General features: G+C 44.9%; 1 long non-coding RNA gene across 2 annotated transcripts; it reads left to right on the top strand.

Annotated features, from left to right (window-relative positions):
• The first annotated feature begins 6,938 nt into the window (after positions 1–6,938).
• Positions 6,939–8,231, top strand: LOC134478337 (uncharacterized). 2 transcript variants are annotated; one of them, XR_010050932.1, is made up of 2 exons: positions 6,939–7,077; positions 7,697–8,231. It is a non-coding gene; the product is annotated as an uncharacterized LOC134478337 (long non-coding RNA). The 2 variants fall into 2 exon arrangements; XR_010050933.1 differs by having other exon boundaries at positions 6,940–7,077; positions 7,692–8,231.
• Positions 8,232–20,126: the final 11,895 nt, after the last annotated feature.

Raw genomic sequence — 20,126 nt, 5'->3', positions numbered from 1 at the left:
ATATAATATATCCAGGCTGCTGGGATTAGGGCAGGGCCAAGCCAATCAGCGGGCTGATTAAGGAATCATCCACCCTTAATCCTAGCAGTGCACCATGAATCAGTCACACTCTGGATCCAGCAACCTCTGAAAAAGCCCTATCTAAGACTACACAAGGCTTTGAGGGACATCTAGACAAACTGTGACAGCAGTGTACTGTGAGGGAGAGAGGCTTTCCTGAGGAGTCCCAAAGTGAAGCTGCCATCCAGGGCTCACCACCAATCCACAGGTTTGAGGATTTGCCAGAAGGTCCCTCAGGACTCGGCATGTATCATCCTCCATATGGCCGTGCCAGTGACAGGAAACAGCAGAAACATCACAGGGAAAAGGCATGGAGGGCAAAGTTCAGGAAGCCAGGTCCAGCTGTCAAGAGTCTTTTCCTATGCGGTCCCACGAAAGGCACTTTGTCCCTTCAGCACTAGGCTGTGCCAACAAGCAGGAAATCAGCCTGCCAGGAAAGCTCACTGCAAACTCAGTGCCCGGGGCTTGTGTCCAGGGCTGGTCACACACATGGGCACCTGTTTGGGGTATACTCCAAAACCCGGGGCTGCCTGAAGGAGACCGGGTATTTTGCGTGGACTCTACTTGGTGACCGTTTTTAGATACAGTGGCCGACTTTCCATTCAGTGAATGGCCAGAGCCCCATTGAACCCTGGGCTCCCAGATGCTGGCCTGGCAAACAGATGTAAGAACAGCACCCAAGGGTGCTGCTTAGTGCTCTTCTGCACAGAAGTAGACAGGCACACACAAGGCTGAGAGTGGGAGAAGCCAGGAAACTGGGCAGCTAAGCAGTGTCCATAAGCAGAAGCAATGAATACACAGAGACCAGTGGACCGACAAACTTGTGATCGATGGACAAAATTAACAGCAGGAGGGAGAAGCTGGGAAGAGGGAAACCGAAAGGAACGGAAGGGGATCTCAGGCAGGAAGAAGAGATGCAGCTCCACTTGGTGACAACTCCCGGGTTGCTTTTGGGACACCAGAGTAGCTACATAGTCCCTGAGATGAACAGACAAAGCTCCAGTTCTAATGAGGCCTGGTGGTTGGATTAAAATACTTCCTGTGCTGGTCCCTAATTTACTCGTTCACTAATTAATTTATTTAGGCACTAAATTGAGTCCAGATTGAGTTCAGGGAGCTCAGTCCTTAACTGTATCCTCACCCCTTTTTAATTATTATTTTTTAAAATTTTTATTATTTTCATTTAAAAATGATCTAAGTTCCCCGGGTTTGTCTCAAAGCTGCAAACCTCCTGCCTCAGCCTCCTAGAACTCTTATAAATTCTGATCAGCCAAGGTAAGAGGCATGTCTGTACAAACACACCAGTGATGTATATGGATTTCTGGCCATTGAAAACATAGACATTAAAGAAAAAAACCTAGTATGACAGACAAGAAATCACTGGCCAACTAGATGAAAGACCAAGACCTATTAGGCCATGAAATTTCCACTGACTATCACCACACCACCATGTTTCAGCCACGTCAACCCACTCACAAATACACTCAGATGCAAAGTGCACTCGCGTGCTGCTTTGATTTGGATCATGCGCTCCGCCCTGTCTACAATTCCTGGTTTCTGCATCCTGAGAACACCATCGGGGACTTGTGTGCCCAGCTCAAGCACAATTTGCCCTGGGAAGCCTCTCTGACTCTGAAGACTCTCTGAGAGGCCTCCCACACACTTACCCAGGCCTGGTAGCTTACAGCCCTCCCTATCGCTCTGAGCTCTTGGTACATATTTCTACCACACTGTTTAGAAAACATAGTGTAATCAGTTCATCTGTTTACCCCTGAACGAAATATCTTCCAATCCCTTAGTACACCACTTCATTCCAGAGTAAATGTATAATTGAATAAATGAATAAATAAATGAACCAGAAGCAAATACGGTGAGTCACATATCAGAGCCCTGAGGCCAAGAGTCCAGGACTGTACTTCCTGACCGGCACCCCATCCTCAAATCTCAGGAGAATGGATAATAGCTTCCAGCTCTGGGAGCTATTATGTCTCTAAATTGTATTGCTTTTGTACTACACTACTTCTCCGAAGATATTATTGCTTTGCACATGTTAAGTAGCCATGTTAGTATTGAGGGTAATAATTTTCCAAGTGAGGAAGCAAGTATTTTTAATTACAGAAGGAATTCATATTCTCCAAGTATAAAAGTCTAATGCTAAACCCATTTCTATAATATCTAAGTATGTTTACACAAGTTAATAAACACATCATCTCACACTCCAGCGATGAACATGCTTCTCACTACTAATTTTTCACATGTGTATGTATATATTTTATTACATTTTTCAAAGTGAAATAATTTCAAGTATATTGTTTTCACTACCCAGTACTTAGGGCACTGGAAGAAAATTCCCTAAGCAGTTTTATGATAAAGCCAGTTCTAAAAAGCTTGGATATGGTCACAGCATGCTTCAAATAAAATCTTAATTGTTTTCTCTAACATCTCTTCTGCGCTGTGGCTGCTGCAAATCTGGCCCTGTATTTTTCTAGTTTGGCTTTACTTCCTAGAGAATTAGCAGAATCAAAGGCTTCGGACACTTTGATGACAGGTTGTGGTTAACATGTGAGAAGTTGCAAGAATTAGGCAAAATGGGTTCCCAGAAATTGGGGACAGGTTTTTAAAAATAGCATCATCTGAAATTAAAGTTTGTTTGAAATCATTTTAAATTTCTGAAACCTGAGAAAGGATTTCCACTTTCCACGTGCGTAGAGGAGGGTGTTCTTACAGGGTTGGGGAAGAAAACTAGTTTCCTGTAGCATTTTCTCTGTGTCAGGTGCGTGGCATCCATTCTCATTCAATCATTGCAACTTCCCTCTAAATAGGAGTTATTATCCGCATTCCACAGATGAGAGAAGGAAGCTTCCGGATCACATGGCCTCTGCCGGGCAGGACTAAAATTCCAGCCGTATGTCTCTGGTTCCAAAGTGTGTGTCGCTACTGCATGATACAGGAAACTGAGTCAGTATCACACAAGTCAGCATAAACAGTTCTAATTAAATGTAAGTTATCCTGGGCACTGTCCCCAAAATGGAACGATGTGCTTACAGATTAAATTTTAAAACAAAGCAAATTGAACAGGGATCAAAAATTGTCAAATTGCAGCCTCAGATCCATTTGTCATATATGACTGTTTGCAAGCCTCAAGGACAGAACTGAGTAGTGACAGAGACAGCACCACTCCCAAAGCCCACATTATTTACTACTTGACCCTCTACGGAAAAGTGTGCCAGAAAGTACACAGAATAGAATCTTCGTTGATCAATGTCTAGAGCTGTCCCGGGAAGATAAATTAAAGGTCTAGCAGACACTGGAAACCATACATTTTGTGGGCACATGAGAATCTGCTTACTCGGCCTCAGCCTGGAAGTCATATTGTATAAGAGGAGTCAATTCCCCTTGGCCTGATCTATTACCCATCAAGGAATCTCATCAAATATTCTCAAAGGCTCATGATAACTGAAAACATGTAAGGAAAAAACTAGACAAGATAGCTGTTGTGAAATGTAACCAATCAGTCACTGGCTATTCTGAATTCAAAACTGCCTCATTATGAATCTAATCTGAATGGTGGTCATCTAGTTGTGATCATATCTGAAAGGCCAATGAGCTGGGGATTTAGCTCAGTGGCATAAGCGTCTGCCTGGCAAGTGCAAGGTCGTGAGTTTGATCCACAGTACCAAAAAAAAAAAAAAAAAAAAAAAAAAAAAAAAAAAATGAGGATTCACATTAACACAAAAAACAGATAATGGAAAATGTTCAGTTTGGGAGATTCAATCACCAATCTCTCAATCAATTTGTTCTATTAGCATCTTTCATGCATTAAGTGAGTTAAAAGAATAAATGAGTTTAATTGATGTAAAAGTCTTCACACCCGTATTGTATATATCCATGTCCTTTATTTGATTTTTGTCAAAACAAAACAGACAACATGAAACTCTGAATGGCAATTTTTGAACAATTCACTAGCAATTGTGGACTACAAGGTAGTTGAATTCACATTAACCAAGTTGGTTTTATGAGTGATCATTGACTTTCTAAAGTAATACAGAAGAAAGCCTGGAAAATCACAAAAAATAAAATAATAAAAGTTGAAAGTAGTTTTTAAAAGACCAAAATTAAAATAACTCAGTAAAAAAAATTTTAATAACTTTCAAAGAATTTTCTCTTAATTTGAAAATACATTTGAGTTGGTAATAACAAGCACTTAATTTTAATCTCTGTATACACACATGCATGCATAAACTATTAACTTTTGGACAATTTTACATTTACAGAAAATCGCAAAGATCAATACAGAGTTTGCAATGTACTTCCTCACCAGTTGTCCACTACAGGACATCTGATGTTAGTTGGAAACATTTGTCACCAGCTCCTTTTTTTGTCTAATGTCCTTTCTGGATTGGTGCCTGACAGCCAATGAAATACTGGCCACGGAGGTGGGATTGTGAGATTGGTCTCCCAACCCCGGCAGCCACAGGCAACTGAGCACAGCAGCTGACCCGTGAGTGGGGCCGGCTCAGTGCTGGAGGGACATGCGGGGAGCGGGGAGTTCTGAGGCAGGCTTTGCTAACCCAGCACGAGAAGGAATTCCGGGAAGACAAGAATGTCTATCACAGATCTGCCTAAGGATAAACGGCCAGCGATGTTCATGATACCATAATTGCCTGACTTTTCTGAAAAGTATTTCTAGAAACCTTTGAAGTTCCAAGATTCAGGAAAACAGAAACATTGTATCCATTTCTTGGCTTTCTTTGTATTTCACTGACAGATACCCTACTTAACACAGCCTTTTCTTTACTATAGAGAGACAGTGTGGTGAGAGACAATATTTTCTTTTCTGTAGAGAGACAATATGGTGTTTATACATGCAGGTCTGATTTATTTTGAGTATGGTCTATAGTTTACCTATAATGGCCTCTAGTTTATCCTTCTTTATAGCTGAGTAGTACACCATTGTATAAAAATGCCACATCTTTTTTATCCATTCCTCAGTTGATGGACATTTGGGTTGCTACCAAGATCTGGCTATTACGAATTATGCTGCTGTATATATGGGTGCACATATATCACTATGGTTTGATGTTTTCAATTCAGGACAAATACCCAGAAGGGAGATAGCTGGGTCAAATGGAAACTCTAATCCTAGTTTTTTGAGGAATCTGCACACTCATTTCCACAATGGTTGCACTCCCACCAACAGGACAGGAGAGTTCCTTTTTCCCCCCAGCCTCTCCAGCATTTGTTGGTGGTAGTTTTCTTTATCTTGGCCATTCTTTCTGGAGTGAGATGGAATCTCAGGGTTGTCTTAATCTGTACTCTCAAATGACCAGTGATACTGGTCATATTTTCACATATTTATTTGCCATTTGTATTTCTGCATCTGAGAACTGTGCATTCATCCCAGATCCCCATTTTTGGATTGGGTCTTTGAATTTTGCGGCCCTGATTTTTTTCTTCAGTTCTCTATATGTTCCAGATAGAAGTCCTTTATTTGAGTGATGGTTCTGTAATTTATTTTATTACTCTCCCATTGGTGGACATCATTTCCAGTCTTTTGTGCTGCAAGCGATGCTGTAATGTATAAGCTGAGAAAAGTACTTCCACAGGTGTAGGAAGTATCCACAGGATGCAATTACTACCTTTTCAGCTTTCGTCAAAGTTCCATTTTCACTGCAAGAATCCCTGTTGCATTGGGTAAAAGTACTCACCTTAGCACCTTTTGTTTGTTTAATATAAAAGAATCATTCGTGGCACTGAAACTACTTCCAAATTGCACATCACATACAATGATTTGTGACAACCTTGACTTCCTCACTGAGAACAATTGCTTTCTAAGATCTTTATTTGTGTGACTGGAAGTAACAGTTGGGGCGCAGATAAAATAATGATCCCACTGATCACGCCAGGAAGAGGAGATGCTCCTGGGGCGCCCAGCCACCCTGCGGAGCAGAGCAACTCACTTCCTGTCCCCCCTCCTCCCAATTCCACTTGACAGCTCAGCAAAGTCCCTGGGTCTGTGGCTTCTCAGGAAGCTTGTGAATGTCCAAAATTTTGCAAATATTTCCTATCAGAGTTCTTAAAACTGTAATCTCCGGGCTATTTCAGCTCACTCCCCTTTGCAAGAGGCAGGAAAGCTAAATGCATTCTTTTCTAGTTCCGGGTCCTAGAGGCCGGTGCACACTGAGCAATTTGTGCAATCCGTTGTGGATTACACGGTGCCCTGTGACTTGGCCATGGAAGCTCAGTCATTGTTGCTAGCAACAAAGTGATGGAATCCACGATGATAAAATTACTATGACGTAAGAACTAACATTTAACAGGTGTTGGCGATGTGTCGAGCATGGTTAAGAGCTTTAGATACGTTCTTTTTAAAACTCCATGTCTGCAGAACACAGTGACCTTACTCCTTGTGGGGAGTCGGTACATGTCTGTATAAGTTAATTCTTTTTTCATTTCCTTTGCCTCTCTCCCCTCCATCTCCTGGTCTCTTACCCATTTTCAAAAGATCTATCTTTCCCTTTGCTATTACTATCTTTTCATTTTCTGTTTAATTTATACTTTGGGTTTCTCATATAAGAGAAATCACGTGATACTTAAGCTTGTGTGTCTGATTTATTTCACTTAACATTATAGTTTCAAAGTGCATCCATCATCCTACAGATGATTTAAATTTTTATTTCTTTATGGCATAGTTGTACTCCGTTGTATATAAATACCATTTAGATTTCAGTCCTTTGCAGATTTACATCTAGGAGCCAGGAGCACTCACCTCTTTTCCCCGAATGCCCTCCCCCAAAGTAAACTCTGAAGACATTCTTATTTGTTTGAAGAGCTACAAATATGGAAACATGACCAAAAGAGGGAACACCGACGGGAACCAGTCTTCCACACCTTTTTGACTAACTTCCCTGTATTCCTTGGAGGCTAAAAATTGTATGAGGAGGAAGAAAAAAGAATTGTATAGATGTGCTGCAGGGTTGGGACAGAGGCCACTTACAAAGAGACTCTCGATGGCAAGTAAGAGCTTAGTCTGCCTCAGGGCAGCACCTGGGATGGCATCAGCCCTCTCTGATTTTGTTTTTTATTTTAATTTTTTGGTACTGGGGATCGAACTCACGACCTTGCACTTGCCAGGCAGGTGCTTATGCTTGCTAAGCTAAATCCCCGGCCCTTTAATTTTATTTTTATTAGTACATGTTCGAAGTACATAAAACCTATGTTCCTCATGGGGAGTTGATAACATGTACACCTTAATTCTTTTTTCTTTCCCTTCTCTTCCCTCTATCCCTTGTCCCCACCTGTCTTTTGCTAAAGAGTACACGTGGCAAGACAAAGACCAGGAAGGGTTTTGAGGGTTGCCATGTATCGATAATAATTAGCTCTGTTTAATGGTTCATTAAGCGACAGCGTGCTCAAGGGCCAGAAACTGGTAATCAGTGCATTAGACAGTCCTCAGAAGCTGCTCAAGTGTTCTTAGGAGAGGCGTTTGGGAGCGTGCCTTTTAAAACACAATCAGCTCTCAGGCCAGTTTCATAAGCATCTGTCTTTCAAAAGAAGTCTTTTGAGATGGGGTCCTGGGTCTTTAATCATGGAAGAAGACTGTCCGGTCAACAGGCTTTACTCTCACTGAGAGCAGGGAGAAGACCTCGGAGCAGCTGTCATGAGGGGTTACTGGCAACAGGGTGGATGTGACACAGGTAAACACACACACTCAAGCCAAGAGGTAAGTAAAAGGCCACATGGCTCTATCTCTTTGATATCTATTCAGTTTGAACTCTACCCTTTGCAGTCACTTGGTGTTTGTTCCTTCTGAGTCCACCAGGGAAGTGGGCCACTCGGTGACTGCTGGCTGTGACCTGATGGACTGGCCCAGCTGAGTACAGCTTGCTTGTTTGTGGTCGAGGGAGAAGATCCTGTGGGATCCCATCTGCAGCCCCTGGAAGCAGGCCCTGCCTGGAAGCATGGGCTAGGTCACCGTCACCCTGGCCTCTCCCCGTTATTTCTGAGAATTCCTGGAACAGTCGATGGAAACAGCTGTCTCGGCCAGCACAGCCACTCTCTCGGGAAGCTCCGAGCCCAGTGAATATCACAGCTTGCAGCCTTCTGGGTTTCCAGATCCCTTGCTTAGCACTGATAAGTGATTGCAAAAGTGAAAATAAAACTCAAGATCATTTTGGGTGTTGGTAATTATATATAAGACAGGAATAGAAACCGAAAGCAAGATAACTGGACTTCATAATGATCGGGACTTTTTTGGCACTTTGTGTTAAAGAGTTTTCTGGTGCAATAAAGGAACAGAGTATAAAACAAAGGTTTTTATTTAAAGGACATGGAGAAGGAGCCCACAACCAGCAAGAGTTTGGCTTTGTCCTCTGCCCGAACATGAGGGTGTGGGGTACAAGGTGATGTTTGGCCTTCTACCCTGTTGGATTACTGCCATAATGTTCTGTAATTTATTCTCAGGCAAAACTCTTTTACTTGGGGAATCCATAGTCCTTATATCTCTCTTGAATACATATCGTCAATGATACAGTGTTAATTTTGTCCTAGACTGCAGTAATTCATAGAAAGCTAGGGCAGGCTGGATTTCAAAGGTTCCCTATTCCACACCTTTGTATTACAAATTTGAACCCTGGGATATTATTGTTATTCACCGATGCCAATTCCTGGGGTAGAAAGAACAGGAGGCTTAGAAAGAGGAAGTCTGGACTTGCATCTTAACCTGACACTTCCTGGCTGAGACCCGAGACCCGACCGGAGCAGCCAGTGACCCTGAATTTCTTTATGGGCAAATTGGAGCGACCTAGGCAGCAGTCTATGGATGCCCCTAGGAATGGTGGGGTGCCACCAGGCACTTGGTGAGAAATTGGTTCTTACAGAGGCAAACTAGTAAAATTTACACAGAAACAGAAAAAAAAAGGCACCTTTAAAAAAAAATAAACTGGGCATGGTGGCTCACGCGTGTAATCCCAGCACCTGGGAGGCTAAGGTAGGGGGGATCCTTGCTAGTTTAAGAACAGCCTGGGTTACACAGTTAGCCCAAGGCCAGCCTGAATTGCACAGTGAGACCCTGTCTCAAAAAATAATTTTAAAAAACAAAACCAAAATAAAATAAAATCATAAAGTTTTAAATTTATAATGGGAAAAGTTTTTAAAGGCTGTTTTCTTTGTGCCCAGAGAGTAATACCTGTCCACTGTACAAGTAAATTTTAAATACCCAGATAATGCGGACAGTAAAGTGAGAAGTGAGATTCCTTCTAATTCCTGGTGAATGTTTCCAACTATGTCCGAGAAGGAGAGACAGACAGAGGGACAGGAGTGTGCTGTGTCTGTTCTTGCCACAAATCAGATACTGCTACCATCTTTCAACATTTGATAGCACCCAGAATTCCAAACAAAGTGAATTGGCTGTACTATGGGGGAAGCTGATCTGATCGTAAGCATGATGAAAGCAAATGAATAAAACGCAAAGAAAACAAATGCCAGAGTGTGGACGGGCGTGGTGCTAAGGCCTCATGCACTCACTGTGTGACATCTTTTCCACCCCCAGAGACATCCAGAAACATTACCATCTCCATTTTTTTTTTCAAATGAGGAACTGATGTCCAAAGAAGTTAAAAACATCATCTGATTAGGAAGTGTAAGCAATTAGGTCTGTTTGGCAGCAGGCACTTCTGAGACCTAATTTTATTGGCTTGGGATTTGTCGCCCTGAAGTTACCCATGCGTATCATTTAAAGAATCAAACAGGTCTACAACGTTCTGAAAACAACCATTCCCAGCCTTTCTCCCCACCCCATTCCTTACTCCCTAAGGCAACTACTCGCCCCACCCTGCCCCTCTGATTCATCAAGTATTTCCCTCCAGGTTGCTAGGAAAACTGCAGGGAATTGTGACTCAGCGGTTCCCGCCCGAGGCTTGCCTTAGGGTCACGCCACTCCAGCAGTGAGGGTGCAGCCTCTTTTTCTCTCATTCCCCACTCGTGCACGCATGGCCTCCACCCGTCATCCCCCGTGGAAACACCAGAATCATCATTATATTAATGGTGTCTGCACTGTCAGGAGCAGGAAGATGCTGTTCACAGCCAGTCCCTGTGGGTCACGCACACGGGGACAATGTTTCCTTCGGTACACTGGCTCTTTATTTTCCCTGAATTCCAGTCTGGGTTTTTCTGCTGTTGTTTGCTTGCGTTTTCTTTCATTTGCATACTACCAATTGCAGCTCTTGGTGATGTAGCTCTGCTTTTGCTGTGTAGCCAGCTGCGCTGGGGACTCCTCTCCTTGTCTTCCCAGGAGACAGACTTGCTCCCAGGTGGCCCTCTGTGCTCCAGCCCTCGCTTCGGGCTGCGTTGCAGCTCCCTTCCTGGTTGTCCTGAGGATTCTCGATGCCTGGCTATGGTCTCAGGTCTTCTTTCCTCATTCCTGTGTCTCCCTCTGCCTGGCTTGTGCCTGTTCTAGTGAAGGACACAGTTTAGGAGCAAAGTGCAAAGGAAGTAAATGATCATAGCTGAACATATCAGTGTATTCCAACCCTGGAACCCCACCCTACATATGGAGCTGAACCCAGGGCCTCTGCAGTGAGCTACATCCCCAGCCCCTGCCCCCCATTAAAAAAAAATTTTTTTTTTTGAAACAGGGACTTGCTAAATTGCTAAACTGTCCAGGTTGAGCTCAGGCTTGCAATCCCCCTGCCTCAGCCTCCCGAGTGCTGGGATTACAGATATGAGCCACCTCGCCTGGCTTTCCTCTTCTTCCTAGATTTTCCTAACTTTATTTTTTGCCCTTACACTGCACTTTTCATTTCTAAGGTCCCATTTTTAACGCAGAGGTTTACTTGGAGCTCACTGAAAACTCCTTTTATAGATAACTCTGTTATTGTTTCATATCTTATCTCTCTGAAGACAAAGCCTTTGAGTTAATTTTTCTGTTGGCTAAGTTTGCTTCTTTCCAGTTGATCTCTTCTGTTTTCAGTCTCTGACGGTGAATAATTGGCTTTCCTCAACTCTTCGGCCATCCCTGGCTCCCCAGTTGTGTTTTAAGGCAAGGCATTTGTAAGGGGGTGCTCTGGGTGAATCAGAGTCCTCTGCGCGAGTTTTGCTCCAGGTTGAGGTGACGGAGGCCACCACACTGGACTGGTGTCAGGGTCTTCTCCCTGGAGCTGCAAGGAGGCTGCTGAGACAGCCTCCTCCCCTGGAAACCGAAGCCTGCTACCAGAGTCCTGGGGCAGGGAGAGGAAGTGGCTGAGGAAGTCAAAGGACACTGCTTACACATTTGCTGTTTCTTTTCCTTCCTAGTATGCTTGCAAACACCACGTTCCCATTCATTTAAGGAGTGGGAACCTGTACTTCACAGTGATTCTTTTTATTTCTCTTTTCCTCCCCACACGCCTCCCTTCCTTCATCTCTAGATTCCTTTTCCCTATTTATCATTATCATTATTATTATGGATAGTATTTTTTCATGTAGGTTTGTGGCCTAATGATTACTGAGAGTAGTTGATACGTGTACAGGAGACGTCTTAGATATCTTTCCAGCCTCCTTCTCACCCACACACGCCATCTCTTGGTTCCCTTCCCATCTGGAAGAGATCTATCTCCCTGTTTCTTTTTATCAGTCTTCTATTTTGTTCTTTATTTATCCTTGAATTACTCAACAGAGAGACCATTGGTATTTAAGCCTGTGAGTCTGATTCGTTTCACTGAACACATCTCTAGACGACTCCACGTCTACACATGTCTCAGGTGTATCCTTCTCAGGTGGCTCCATTGTGTACAGATGCCACTTTTCCTTCTCCACGTGCCTGTCTGTGACACATAAGCACAGCTGGCATGGAAAATGCACAGAGATTCCCACTTGGCCCAGGTACTCCCCTCTTGGTATCTTCCCCAAAGAGCTTGAGGTGTCCTATTACAGCACTTTGTGTACCCCACATTTATAGCAGCATGCTTCCTAATGGCTAAATCTTGGGTGCAGCCTACAGGCTTACTCTGGGTGCTTCAGCTTCCATGTCTCAGCCTTTCCCCTCACAAGCCAGGATCCCAGGATTCTGTGACCAGAATGAGCTGTAGGAAGAGGGCGGCACCCACCTGACAGTCAGACGGGGGAGTCCGCGGTCCACCGGGCCCTTACAGTGAGTTCCACCAAACCCCCAAGCCGCCCTCACTCCTAATTCCTGACGCACCTTTTGCTCCGAGTTTTAGGGCTCTGTGGCTGAAGTCGGGCTGTTTCCCACCAGGCTTAAGCCTTAGCTTTCTTCAAGTCCTGCGGGAGTTCCTGCGTCTCCGCGGCTCCTTACTAAGTGTCACTGCTGCCTCTCCTACCCATGGCCTTTGTCTTTGTGTATTTACATTTTGTTAAAAGTCATTTTGTTGTCTCCGAGCTGGATCCAGGAGGAAAGAGATTTGAATGCTTCTGTCCAAGCAAACAGCGTCACCTGGCCGGCCACAGAGCTTACAGGGCTGCCAGTGCGTTAGTTAGCCAAGTCCTCTACAAACACGAATGTAGCCTTGAAGAAATGAGATGACCACAGATTGGACAAAACGTCCATCAGAGCCTTCCAATTTTTTGTTTGTTTGTTTTTTGTTTTGGGGGAGGGACCAACGATTAGACCTGGGGCTGTTTACCACTCAGCTCCATATCCAACTCTGTTTATTTTCCTTTTATTTTATTATTTTCTTGAGACAGGGTCTGACTAAGTTTTCCAGGCAGGACTCAAACTTTAATGTTCCTACCTCAGTTTCCCTGGAATTACAAGTATGGACTACCACACCCAGTTGGCTTTGTTGTTGTTGTTGTTGCTTTTTGTTTGTTTGTTTTGAGACAAGATCTGGCTTTGTAGTTCAGGCTCGCCTTGAACTCTCTTAGTAATCCAGGAATTTGCTGAGATTCCCCTGCGCCGGCCTTACAGGCGTGTACCACCATGCCTGGTTGTGGCTGTATGTTTATTTTTAGTCCATCTCCACCAGAAATCTTCTAGAACCAGCTAAGCATGTCCCAAGTAAAATTCAACACTTACATCCAAGTGTGGGAGCTGCAGGACACCCCCAGCTTTTCAGTGGCCCTCGGTGGACAGCTGGTGCTCATCCCACACCCCAAGGCCTCCCTGTCCTCACAGGAGTCCGCCCTGCCCTCTGCCTCCCCAACTTTGGCTGCTGTCTGAGGGGCTCTCCCCTTCCCCACTGCCTGGCAAACCTGCGAGGGCTGGATGGGCAGGGGTGGCTCCTCCTTCCGGTGGCAGTGGCAGGGATGCTGTGTGCATTTCTTCCTTTCTTTCCTTTCAGCTATAGATGCAACCTGAGGCCTCACACCTGCGAGCCAGACAGGACCCTGAGCTGCCGCCTCCGCCCTTTCTCCTCTGCTTTGAGACAGGAGCTCGCAAAATCGCCCAGGCTGGCCTGCAAGTCTGCAATCTTCCTGCCTCAGCCTCCCGAGTCGCTGGCATCACAGGCCTGTGCCTCTAAGCCCTGGCCTCGCTCTCTGATCTTCTTTTCTTATACTCTGTCCCCCCAAGTGCTCCCCTCTCCAGTGCTCCCCACCATCCCCCCTTCCTGTGCATGGCCTGGTCTGGGCCCCACTCCTTCCGCAGGGAAGCCTGGTGGAACCCAAGATTCTTTTCAGTGTCCTCATAGAGAAACACATTTTATTTCATCACAGCATTATTTGGCTTATTAATTAATCCTTTCTTATGACTATTTGATAAGATTCTTGTCGCCTAACAGACCGTAACCTCCATGAGGACAGAGAACACCACACCTCTGTCGGTTCTCCCCCTCTGCTGCCAGGACCTGCTTCCGTGCTGTCTCTTTTGTCTTTATTTTATATTCATTATTTCCTTGGAGGTGTTCACAAACTGGAGGCACTTGAGCTTCATCCACAGTCGATTGTCTCTTTTGCTGTTGATTTTTTTTTTTTTTTACTTTTTTTTTTTTTAACTTTTTATCGGTACCGGGGATCGAACTCTCGACTGCCTGCTTGCAAGGCAGGTGCTTATGCCGCTGAGCTAAATCCCCAGCCCCTTTGCTGCTGATTTTTAAAAAGAAAAACAATGTCTCAGCCAAAACCCCCACCCCATTTCCATCACACAGCCTTCGGTTAGCAATGCAAGCGCGTTGATTTGCAGGCAATGTGTTGTAACAGAATCAGCTCCCCAGTCTTTTGAGTGGGTTGCACACGTGTTGTTACAAAGCAAGATAACCTCAGATGGGTGCAACGGGAAAGTGAGACAATGTCAAAATCTTGCAAAGGGAGTTTGAATTTTTCAATGCCCAGCAGAAGATGAAGTGATCGCCACCTTCAAAGATGGTAAGATATATTTAGTAATAATCACATTAACTATTATTATTGGGGTGTCTGCGCTGTGCACACACAAGTCAGCAAGAGCTTGAAACACATTACCCCTCCCAACCTAAAGTCCTCACACAGACCCCGGGGGCAGCCGGCTGGGGGTGTTTCCATCCTAGCGGGAGGGAGCCCAGCAAGTGAAGAGCCTGGCTGTGGGGCTGTGGGCAGAAGGGCTGGAGCTGAGATTCGCACCCAGGGCCCTGGGGCCCAGACCTGGTGTGCTCACCCTGGACAGGCAAAGCGGTTCACAGTGCCTACTGAAAAGCTAGATAGTTTCACCATAGGAGAACCATCTTGCTTTGGGGAGAAGCTCCATCTGGTCACAAGGAAGAAGCACTTAGAAACACAACCCCACTGCCTTTTAAAGAGGCTGCATAAGGGCCAGGGATACAGTTCAGCAGCACAAGCACCTGCCTGGCAAGCATGAGGTCCCAAGTTCGATTCCTGGTACCTACATAAATAAACAAGCTGCATATCTCCTCGGCTAGTGTTACAGGTACCACACGTACCTCACCATAATTTGAAGTCTCTCCCAGTCCTCCAGGCCTGACAGACTGTGTTTCCTGTCTCCAACACCTCGTCCAGTTAAATGCTCAGTTAATGTAGTCACCTCTGCATTATCCCAGCCAGGCAGTTTATGACGAACTGAGGTGCAGCAATGCTTAGCTCTGAGGCTGGGCTGCATCTAGTGGGAGGTTTTGGTTGTTTGGAATCTTTGTTGTTTGTTTTTTCTCCCATCCTGAAAATTTCACACAGTGCCTTAGCACTGAGCTACATCACTCACCATTTTGGTGTTTCATTTGACACAGGGTCTCACTCACCAAGCTGCCCAGTCTGGACTCAGACTTGCAGTTCTGCATCAGCCTCCCAGAACATTGGGACTGCAGTATGTGCCTCCAGGCCCAGCTAGCAAAAGCTTTTGGCTTGCTATGTCATTCCACGGCAAAACAGCAAAGAGAGGGTTAGAGGAAAGGGAGGCTGAACTCATCCTTTTGTCAGGAATTTATTCCATCAACGTCATCAACCCACGTCTACAGGCCGAGGCGTGCTGGTCTACCGGCCAGAGCTGTCGGGTTGGGGATGGAGTTTCAGGTACATGAACCTTGGAGGACATACTGCAACCTAGCACTGAACCACCTCCACTCATAGCACCCGTTCTCCCCTCCCCAGATAAGTATGAGATCATAAATGATGCAAGGGCCTGGTGTGATGGCCCATGCCTGTGATCCCAGAACTCAGGATCACCTGAGGTAGGCGGGTCACAAATTCAAGGCCAACCTTCGAGACATAGCCAGCTCAAGGCTAATCTGGACTACTTAGCAAGACTCCATCTCAAAAATAAAGCCAACAAACAAACAAACAGAAAAAAAACAAAGGAGAAAAATACAGGACAAAAATTTTATAAATTCTCAAGGCCAGCCTGAACTGCATAGCGAGACCCTGTCTCAAAGACAAAAAAAAAGAATTTTAAAAATTGGTATGATTATTTTACCTGTAAATCCCAGCACCAGGAAGCCAAGGCAGGAGGATTGCTGTGAGTGTAAGACCAAGATCAGCCTGGGCTGCCCTGAACTACAGGCCAGCCAGAACTACATACAGTGAGACTTTGTCTCAAAACAAAACAAAACAATACCAACTTTCTGGGGCAGATGGTGTTTATGTGGTAGCAAGAGAGCATTCAAGGAAAGTGGGGGGAGAATTGAGGTCCCCCACTCTTCTGATGCCCCCCTGTGCCATGGCAGGGGCCAGAGGCTGCAGGACTGGAACCTGGCTCACTCTTGCTTGCGGGAATACCTGTCTCCAGGCCTTCAAACCTTAAAACTAAAGCACTCAGACTTTATCTGCCCTATCTGAAATGAAAGGTTCCTGCAGCTCCCTGCTGATTCATTAGAAGACGGGAAACAAAGGATGAATTGTGTGTCTGTTTGGAGTCTGGGCAAGTTGTCTGATAAGGATAAAACTCTGGGCTACTTTAAGTAGCCGAATCTGGCTGTGGAATTTGAGAGCAAATGTCATAAACAGCTCTGTCCTTGAGCCTCCCTGAGGCCTCCGAGATGCTTTAATAAAAGAGAGGGTTTGATTGTCTTCTCGGACAATGCCAATGGCCACTGTGACCAGTGACCAATGACTCGCCTGCGTGTGGAGATAACCAGTGACACCACTCCCAGTGCACGGTCACTTTGGGAATTATTAGTTCAGTGCCTGTCTCGTCCCAAGTTCCCCGCGCCGGCGGCACAAATGGCTTCCTGGGAATAGTGCAGGGCTTCGGTGTCTTGCACTGCGTCTGGCGGGACCCCAAGAGGACATGACAATCCTTGGCATGGCATCCCTAGTATTCAGCAGGACCTCTGTCAAAAGCAAAAACATAGAGGTGGACAAATGAAAAAGACAGATGAATGTCCTAGGAATGAGGCTTTTCTTATTTCCTCTGGCACTGGGAAATGTCATATAATTCCTCTTTTCCCAAGCCCAGCTGTATTTTGGGATGACCTTGGAAGTGTTTTGTTCCAAGCAGCAACTGGTCCTCAGGCACCATCATTCCCAGTGACAGCTTACAGAACTGTATTTGTGATGTGCGGCTAAATTTAAGAAACAAGAATTTAACCAATTACGTCTCAGTTTACTCATCTGGAAAACGGGTGACTTTGTGCTCCACAGAGCAGCATGAAAATCAAATGTGGTAAAGCACAAAGGAACAGTGCAGAGCAGAAAAAAGAGTGGCGGCGGCAGCCGAACAGGCCTGCCAGAGAGCAGGCTCAGTTTCACACCCCAAATGCTTTGCTGTGACTCAGCCTTGAGGCTTCGGATTCCAGGATTTAAACAGGCTCCGAGTGCTTCCTGAATGAATTGGCTTCTCACTTCTTTGTCTATGAATCTCCTGCAGGTCCCTCCTGCTAACATTGGGTACAAAGCACCTATTTTATATACAGTGTAGGGAGAGCTTACTGAAGACCTGCTCATTTCCAGGAAAGACCATTCATTCATTCACAGATCTGGTCAGTTCACTCTCTTGCACAGAGAAAATCTGTGGGCTGTTAATCTCTGAGAAGGCTCCCCATCCCCCCAGGGCACAGGTCAGCACCAGATGCAGCCGGTGACTCCTTCTTCAGAGATCTGCCCACGGCACTGAGAACCAGGAGTCCCATGCAGAGAGTCAGCGGCTGTCGGGAGCCAGCGCCAAGTCTACAGGCTAAAAAAGCCCAGAGGATAGGCCTTGGCTAAGCCATGCAGAGGCTACAGGCGCTGCAGCTCCCACCCAGGCAATGTCCAGCAGGCAAGGTCACCTGACTGTGCTCTTTCTCAGCTTCTTCCTCCTTCTCTTCCACTTTCTGGGTTGTTTTTCAGAAGTTCCCGAAAACCACCAGGCCAATGATTCTTGTGTTTTTTGTCTTTTTCCTTTTTATCGGTACTGGGGATCGAACTCACGACTGCCTGCTTGCAAGGCAGGCACTTATGCCACTGAGCTAAATCCCCAGCCCTTAGGCCAATGATTCTTAAGGAGTTACTCCTAACTTCGTCTTCCTCAAATAGAAGTATTATAATTTCAGAAAATCATTTGCTTTGCAGTTGTGTGTTTAGTGATTTGGCACAGGTGTCTTTGCATCCATAATAGTTAAGTTAAGGTCACTTCCTTCAGGATCTCAAGACCTTTGACAGTGTTTTTAAATTCATACTTGTAATCCCAGCACTTGGGAACCTGAGGCAGGAGGACCATTCAGAGATTGAGACCAGTCTGGGCTACAAAGTGAGCTCAAGATCACCCTGAACTTCTGCCAAACAGAAGCATCCTACATTGTCTGACTGAGCCAAGCTTCTCAAATTAAATATCATGCTTGGGAAATTTATCCATGTTACACATAGAGTTCATTCTTTGTCATTTCTCTGTAGTTTTCTGTTGTCTGAATTTACTCCCTATTTATTTACCATTGTACTATTGGTGGAAATTAAGGTTGGTTGTAATTCTGAGCCATTACCAATAAAGCCAGCGAGGCAGTCTTTCCGTTTCACCTGGCAGATACAAATGCTCATCTCTCAGCAAACACTCAGGCTAGAATCACTCGGTCAGAGGTCATGACTCTCTGGCTTTGGTTGGTGCAATAGCATCTTGTTTTTGTGCATATTTCCACTTAGTTGATTTCTTCTCTTTTTAATTATAATTATCTTTTTCTTGAGTTACTATGGCAGAATACTTTTCACACCCAAAATTCAGTCCTCTTAAAATTTTTCAGAATTTTGGCCACAATTAATGCTGTGTAACCACCACCATCATCAAGATAAAGAACACTTGTATCACCCCAGTTTCCTTCTATTTTAACACAGAAGTGTTTACCTTCTTGATGCAATCACTTATCACTTACTATTTCTCTATTTTTCTAAGCAAAACCTTTCTTACTTATTTTAGGTAAACTGTAGAATTACTCCACAGAATGTCAAAACACACATCCTTGCCTTCTTATCTAAAAGTGCAGAGGGAATAGCAGCTGTCCAGTTGGACAGTGGGTTTAGGAATCTCTGGCACTTCATTCCTGGATGACATCATTTTCTCTGAAATCAGTTTTCTCCTCTTTAACACAGTTCTCACAGTGCTGCCTGTGTCAGGGGCTCTTTCATGAGATGGTGAAAACCAGGAATCCATCTCGGGCGTGGTATCTTCGGCCTCTGTTCTAAGCACTTTGTTCGTGGTGGTTTGCTGAAATCACTCCAGAATCTCGGGAAGAACGAACTGTCCCTTTTCGAGTTTTATAGATGCTGATGCTGAACCCCAGAGGTGGTCAGCGAATGATCCAAGTCCCAAGCCACACAGGGGCCACTTGTGCTGCTCCTTCTCTGCTTTGTGGGGGAGTAGGTGACCCTGCAGAGCACAGCCCACAGGTCCTGAGTGGAAATGCAGAGATGCCAGCTTTTTTTTTTTTTATCTTTATTTGCATTCTCTGTTTTCTCAATAAAGTTACATAGTTGTCTTCACGTAGGCCTAGCTCATGTCTTGCTAAGGCCCCCCCAAATACCTTCTGTCCTGAGGTGCTATCGTGCATGGAGTGTTTCTTTATTCCCACGATGTTTTCTCATTGGCTGTTTTGCGATGCAGCCAAAACTGTGGAATGTCTATACTTCAAGGCTACAAGAACCTCAGCAGCACTTTGGCAGCATCTACGAGGCCTCACTAAACATTGGTTTCAAACGCAGATGGTGCTCATTTAACGTCAGATGAAATCAGCACACGTGCGAAGAGGAAAAGACAGAGACCACAGAGAGCATTTTAGATTCTTTTCCCCTTGGTGGAAGGGGGAGAGAGTGGAGGGAGGCAGGGTGCCTGTCCGGGAGTCACGGTATGGGTACGCCGAAAACCGTAGCACCTCATAACCTCTCCCACGCGCGAAAACTAATCTCAAACTCCTTCCTCGCATGTTACTTCAAAACTGAATTTACAGCTTTCGCTGACTGAGTAAGAGCTTTTGAAAGTGTCTTCTGACCACTTGGAAAATTCTGAGGGACGCTAATACTTCTATCTAGGTGTTCTTATGTCTTATGGCTCAGGGAAAAAATAATCTTTCAAAGTTAATGTCTCTTAGATAGACAAATGTTACAAATGACAAAAGCCTAAAAAATTAATTAAACAAAGAAAGAAAACATATTTGATCACTGCTGGGAAATTCAAGAGTGCATCTGGCTGCATCCACAGCTGGACCCATGGGCTCCAATGAGAGGAAAAGAAGACCGAGTTTTTCCAT

The sequence above is a fragment of the Cavia porcellus genome, unplaced genomic scaffold (assembly GCF_034190915.1).
Source record: "Cavia porcellus strain 051 isolate PalLab524CR breed Dunkin Hartley unplaced genomic scaffold, mCavPor4.1 scaffold_12, whole genome shotgun sequence".
NCBI lineage: Eukaryota > Metazoa > Chordata > Mammalia > Rodentia > Caviidae > Cavia > Cavia porcellus.
Note: the sequence above shows the minus strand (reverse complement) of the source record. Positions and strands in the feature narration are given on the sequence as shown.